Source organism: Meles meles, chromosome 9 (assembly GCF_922984935.1).
Source record: "Meles meles chromosome 9, mMelMel3.1 paternal haplotype, whole genome shotgun sequence".
Taxonomy (NCBI): Eukaryota; Metazoa; Chordata; class Mammalia; order Carnivora; family Mustelidae; genus Meles; species Meles meles.
Window position 1 is genome coordinate 40,713,721 of NC_060074.1, and position 6,612 is coordinate 40,720,332.

A 6,612-nucleotide genomic window follows, 5' to 3' on the forward strand; every position below is an offset into this window, starting at 1 on the left:
GAAAAGGGCTCAAGCTGGAGCTGAGGAGGCGCGTGGATTATCCCAGGGGAGCCCACAGGACTGGTGCACCGCCTAAGGAAGACTCCCAGCAAGGCTATGGGGTGTCCTGAAATACGCCTGGACGCTCCTGGCACGGCGCCTGGCCCAGAGCAGCCTTCAATACGTGGGCTTTCTGGTCCCACTCCTCCTTTAGCCCCTGCCCTTACCCAGCCCTCCCGAGAGGGCGTCTGGGGCTGTGGTTGGCCAGGCAGCCTTCACCCTGCTTGGGGGCTACTGCACGAGGTGGGGTCCTCAGGGCTGAGACTGCACCCCTCCTCCAAACCTCAGCCGGCCTCAGCCCCCACTGCTCCGGAAGCCCCTGGCCAGGAAGAGAGAAAAGAACTGAGGAGTAATGCAAGAGCTCCTCCCCCGCTGGGGACCAGGAGCGAGGGAGGGAGAGGGGGAGGGTGCCTGCCAGCCCAGCCCTAGTCCTCAGACAGAGCGCAGGACTCAGGCTCCTGCTGCATGGACTAGTGGAAGTCACAGGCTAGGGATGGGGTGGGGGTGGGGGTGGGTGTCTCTGAATGTGGGACCTTCCCATACAACTTGCTTTCTGAATGTGGGACCTCCCTCCCACAGCCTCCAGCCCCTGAGGCAGGGCCCACCTGCCCCCCAGCTCACCATTGTACCCCCACAGGGCCTGGCCATGGGGGCAATGCTACTGTTTCTGGAGTCTCTGCTCTCGGTCTTATCCTCCCCATCCTCTCCTCTTCCCGTGTCCCCAGTAGGGGGCCCCCCAGGGCACCAGTGCTCCCAGGCCTGCCCGTTCTAGCCTATCTGACTGGGCTAGACAATGAGGCAGCCCAAGGCTGCAGTGGAACCCCAGCTCATAAAAACCACAAGGCAAGGGCTCAAAGGCACCATCGCCCTGTCCCCTTCCTGGGGCTTTTCAGCAGCCTGGCCCCAAGTGGCCACTTCTGCTTCCCTCCCATGTCTCTCCACCTGTTCATCTGTACAGCACCACTCTGGGTCCTCTCTGCCTCCACTTCCAGCCATTTCAGGGTCCTCCTCTGCCCCACACATTCTTCTTGGGTCCAATTAATTCCACGGAGGAGAGGTGGAATTATGTAAAATGTGGCGATTCCGTAAGGGAGGAGGGGAGGGCAGGGCGGTGGCAAAGTGGCTCTTTGTGCTTTTAATCTGCATTTTTTCCCTCAACGTTCCATCTCCAGGAGGATAATTTTCCAGCCTTTTCAGGCCCTGATTGGTATCATTTCTCCAGCAATGACAGCTTTTATTTTCCCTGAAATGAATGCCGTGAAATTTCCAAGAAATATAAAAATGGATATTGTCTCAGGGAGCCGATGCTCTTCCGACAGAAAGGCACAAAGGCAAACATTTCTCCCTGGGGACCCTGCTGTTCCAGCCACTAGGGGGTGGGGGACCCAAGCCCTCAGCACCTCCTCCCTCCCAGGTCAGCTGCTGGACCCCCGCCTGGCCATCCCTCTTCCATGCTCCCAGCCATCATCGATCTGGTCTTCTGCCTCCCCAGTCTCAGCCAGGCCTCTCTACCTGCCTGCCTCACTCTATCTTGCGAGCTCTGTACAGCACCTCACCCTGCAACAGCCAGCCCCAGAGGCTCCCAGGACAACCCCAGTCCTGAGCACGGTAACCAGAGCCCACCAGAGTGGCCTGGGGATCAGGCCCACGAGGGGGACCTAGATCCCCTAGACAGTTTGCCAGTAAAGAGTGACCAGGTCCTTTGCACCTTCCTTCTCAGGAAAGAGAAGCTGAACGCAGCTCCTGTGTTCTCTTGGAGACATCCAGTTCCAATGTTCCTCTACCCCGCCCCCGCTTGTCAAGGTGACCCCCTGACTGAGGAACAAGAGAATGACAGGACTCAGGACAGCGGCAGCACCCAGCCAAGCCCTGAGCCAGGCGACTGGGCGCCCAGCTGGACAGCCTGGGAAGCATCCGTCAAAACTGCCTTGGAGAGAGAACGCCTGAAGGGGTGCAGGGAGCAGAGGGGAGGGGTGTGGGTTGGCCCCCAAAACCCTCAACTCAGCCTTCTCCCTGACCCTGGGCCAGATCCCAGCCTACCCCTCCTGGGTGAGGTGTCACCAGGTCTGGGTTCTGGGGAAGGGACAAAAAGCAACCCCCCTCGCTGGGACAATAGTTCTCACACCAGTGACATGTCTGTAGACCTTTTAGCAAGCGAAGCTCTAAACACGTCCCTCCAAAGGCGGCTGCCTACCTGAAGCCAGAACCTTCCCGGCACCCCCTCTGGCTTACACATAAGTGGGGATAGGCCAGGGGCCCATTTGCCTGCCACTCCAACAGGCAGGCCTAGGAGCCCCACGGCGGCTGAAGGGGGTCCTTGTCCTGCCTCAGCTCTGGGATGGAGGGTGACATGCCCCCAACCTTCACCCTGCCCACCCAGCTCCCACCCCACTCCACAGTCCATCCTGCAATCTCCTTGGTGTCCTGGAAAACACCCCCAACCCACTTCCTGTCCTCTGCCCAGCCTCCCAGTGCTCATCCCATCTATTATTCACAGCACAAAATGGATTTTTAATTTGAGAAATGAAATGACTCTCCCAAGTGGCTGGGGCGGTGGGGAGGGGGCGGGGGAAGGCTGGAGCCTCTAGGCAGCCACGGTGGTGCTGACTCAGACTTTTGTGGGAAAGCCAGGTGCCCACAGCAGGCCTGGGGGGCCCCAGAGGCCCACATACCCCAGCACCCAGCCCGTGCCTTCACTCTGCCCTGTTGCGGACGGAGACTCGGTGGTGGGAGGGGCCGCCCATCTTCCCTGCCTGAGCACCTGGGGGGGCTAGCCCCCGACCGGGCAGGGGCTAGGGAGGGCTGGACACCACACCCCCTTCTTTCAGATACTTGGGCCTTGAGGGTGGTGCATATCCTCTCCAAACTCAACTGGACTCAAGAGCTTCCCCTGTGCAGACCCCTCGCTGAGCTCCTCTGCTAGCTGTCAGCACCAGTGTGCTCGCTCCAACCCCGAATGCAGGCCCAGCCTCCCCACTAGCCTCCGGCTCCCGGCGCCCCTCCCCACCTCTCCTGATAGACCTCACTCCTAGTGTACCCATGAGGCAGCGACTTCTTCCCACCCTTCTCTGCCCTTCCCGCTCTGTCTCCCTACCTCCTACTGCTCTCTTCTTCCGGTCACTCTGATCTAGTTTCATTTCCCAGAACTTAGCTGCCTCTCGTGTACCTCAGGACCTTAGCACTTGCTGTTCTGCTACTGTTGCTGATACACCTTTCTCCCATCGCCTCTTACACTGGCCAGCTGCCACTCAACCTCCTTGGGATGTCAGCCTCTCTTGTCTGGTCGGGTACACTGTACAAGGACTGGGCACCCCCCTCCCGATCCCCCCCCATACTGCCTGTACCTCACTCAGCTGTGGAACCCAGAGCCTGGCACAGATGACAACAGCTGGTAGACATGGGAAGATCTCACATAGCTGGGGTCAGCTCATAGCAACCCCCCCAGCCCCCACCAAGCCAAATAGCTCCCAGATGTGTTTTTTGTTTTTTGTTTTTTAAGATTTTATCCCTTTATTTGATAGAGAGAGAGAAAACGAGGGGGGGATAGGGAGAGGGAAGAGCAGGCTCTCTTCTGAGCAGGGAGCTAGACGTGGGAATCGATCCCAGGACCCTGGGATTATGAATTGATCCAAAGGCAGACACCTAACTGACTGAGCCACCCAGGCACCCCAAGATGTGTGGTTTAGTGCCGTGTACCCACAGGCACACGACAGCATTAACACACAGACATCTTCCCTGCCTCTCACTTCCCTGCCCACCCTGCCCTGCCTTCCCTGGCTCTAGCTGCTGTTTGTCCCCTGGAGGCTGTGCCCAGCTCATGGCATGACTCCTATCTCTGCCCAGGCCCTGGGTCCTGCCCCTCCTGGGCCCAGAGGCTCACCGCGCTCCACACCCAGCTCACCTCTAGCTTCCCCCCTCTTCCTCACTCTCTACATCAAGGCCCAGTCCAGGTCTCTCTCACCTTACTTCCTCCCCTCCTTCCCATCCACCCTGTCTCGGGTCTGGTCCTTAGTTCCCCCTTCCTGCAGCTTGCTCCCCCAGGGGCTGCTGCCCCCTGCCCGTTCCTGCCGCACGCACACCCTCTGTGACCCCTCGTTGTCTTCGTGGTTTCCCGGGTTCTCAGCTGGCCTCAGACCCCCTTCCAGCCTCTTGGCTCATGCTCCCCTAAACATCCCTCCTCTTTAAGGGGACAGGTCCCCCATCTCTGTGCCTTTGTTCTAGGCATCCCCTCAGCCCAAGAGCCTCAGCCCTGGCCCTCCTGTCCTTCTCTAGTTCCCTCTCAGCTTCCGGGATCCCCTAATAGCCCCGTGGCTGGGCAGGCCCTACCTGAGGGCCTCTCCTTGCAAAAGAGATTTGTGCCCCTCTGTGCCCAGCCTGGAACCCGGTGCATGGACTGGGCTGAAGAGAGCAGGCCCCGCCTCTGTCTGGACGGGCCTCCCACCGCTGCAGGTGGAGCCTCGTAACAAAACACGTGGAACACGCCCTAAGTGCCACACTCTGTGCCCGGTCCTCTACCCGCTGCATCACACCGAGCCTTAAAACTCCAGGAGGGGGCCTCAGGCATGGGCCCCAATTGATGCGTAGACAAAAAAGCCCAGCAAAGGAAAGAAAGTTGCCCCCATTCACCCAGCTCCCAAGCCCTGAAGCTGAGCTTTAAACCTATCCATAGCCTTCGGAGTCTCAGGGGCACATACCCTACGGACTAGTAGATAAAGGGACAGCTCTGTAGGGGACAGGCTGGGCCCTCAGAACCCAGGTGAGGGCAACATGGCCACGGGCCCAGCTGTGATCTCAGCCCAGGAACTGTGTCGGGTGGGAAGTCCTGATCCCTGGGGACCAGGCACGTGCCAAGGTAACTTTGCCCAGAGACCTCAGGACGAATCTCAGGGACCTGCACTGGCCTCCCTTCCAGATGTCCCCACCTGGAAGAGCTCTTTCTGGATCTCCTCGTCTGAGGTACCCGGTTGTTTTCTGTCTGTTGCCCTGGGTACATCTTGTACGGATTTGTCCCCGCCTGACATTCTCTTGTGACTTGGCATTCTCCTGCTCTCTCTTCCTTAGCTCTGCAGGGACCCCAGATTTTCCCATCATCCTGCCCTGGCCCAGCCGGAGTGTCAAGGCCTTGACCATGATACAGTTTGGGGGTGGAGGCCAGATTGGCAGTCAAAGCTGGTGGTGGCAGTGGGGGGCTGGGAGGAAAGAGAGCAGAGAGGTCGAGGCCTGTGGGTCTCCAGTTCTGAAAACCAGGCCCCTTGGGTTTCCTCTTTGAGAGACAGGCCATGACAGGGAGCTCAGCTCCTACTGCAAGATGCAGATAAAGCCAGTGGTGTTTGGGGCACATAGGAAGGTGGATCCCAGAGTCTGGAGCACTTCCTGTCAGGATCCCCAGGGCCAGTTGCCTGGGACTGCAAGAAGAGGGGCAAGCTGGGGACAAGCAGAGCCCAGAGAAGCCAGCAGGACCCGAACAGCCTCTTCCTTGCCTCACAGGGTCACTGGGCCCGAGGTCCCCTCCCCCCGCACTCCATCATCATTTCAAGTGATTGGAGCTGAAGGGGATCTTTAGCTAATTAAAGGCAAGGCCACTAATTGCCCCTTGTAGGAGAGCAGGGCTGTGGCAGGGAGGAGATGGAGGGCTTCAGAGGGATTCAGGGGGCCGGGCATAGGACCCTGGCCCTGGTGGGGGAACCTCCCTCCAGACTATGTGTTTTGGAGGGGGACACTGTCAGAGACTCCCTGCAGTGGAACCATGGGAGAGAGGACCAGAGTGCCAGAGTCAGAGATCCCATCGAACGCCTATGTATCACTGGGAACATCCGTGTCCACCTCTACCCACCGCTGCCCACCCAGGGGTGTGGGCTGAGGCGGCGGACAGCGAGTGGCCCCCACAGACATCCTACGGATAACAGGTCAGATTTGAGGACAGCCAGAAGAAAGAATACCAGGGGCCCCAGCCCCACACCGGCCCCCCAAGCAGGAAGCCTGGCTGCCAATCTCTGCCTTCCTGTCCCCCACTCCCAGAAGTGCCAGCAGCCATGATCACCCACACAGCTGAGAGTGCTGGCCTCTCCCGGGGCTGCCCTCTGCCCAGCACCCAGCTCCGCTCCAGGCAGGATGTCCCCCAACCTGCCCTCAGAACTACCAAAGAGGCTTATTAGAGTTCTACTGCCGTGTAACAAATTTCCACAAATGCAGCAACTTAAAACAGCAAATTTATGATCTCAGCTTCTGGGGGTCAGAATTCTGGGCTGCACAGGGCTGGGCTCCCTGCTGAGGGCCTCACGGGGCTGAAGTCAGGGTGCGTGGGGGCTGGGTCCTCTCCCTGGGGCTCAGGCTTCTCTCCCAAGCCCACTGGTTGGGCCGGAATCCAGTTCCTTCGGTGCGGAATCAAGGTGTCGGTTCTTCCTTGGCTGGCAACCAGGAGCTGCCCTCAGCAACTGGAAGTCACCTGCACCCCTTGCCTGGTGGCCCTTCCAGCTCCAGAGTCATCCATGCACAGCCTCCTTGGCACTGAATCCGTGTCGTGCTTTGAACCTGTCTTCCTCTCATCGACCAGCCAGAGAAACTGCTTTTAAA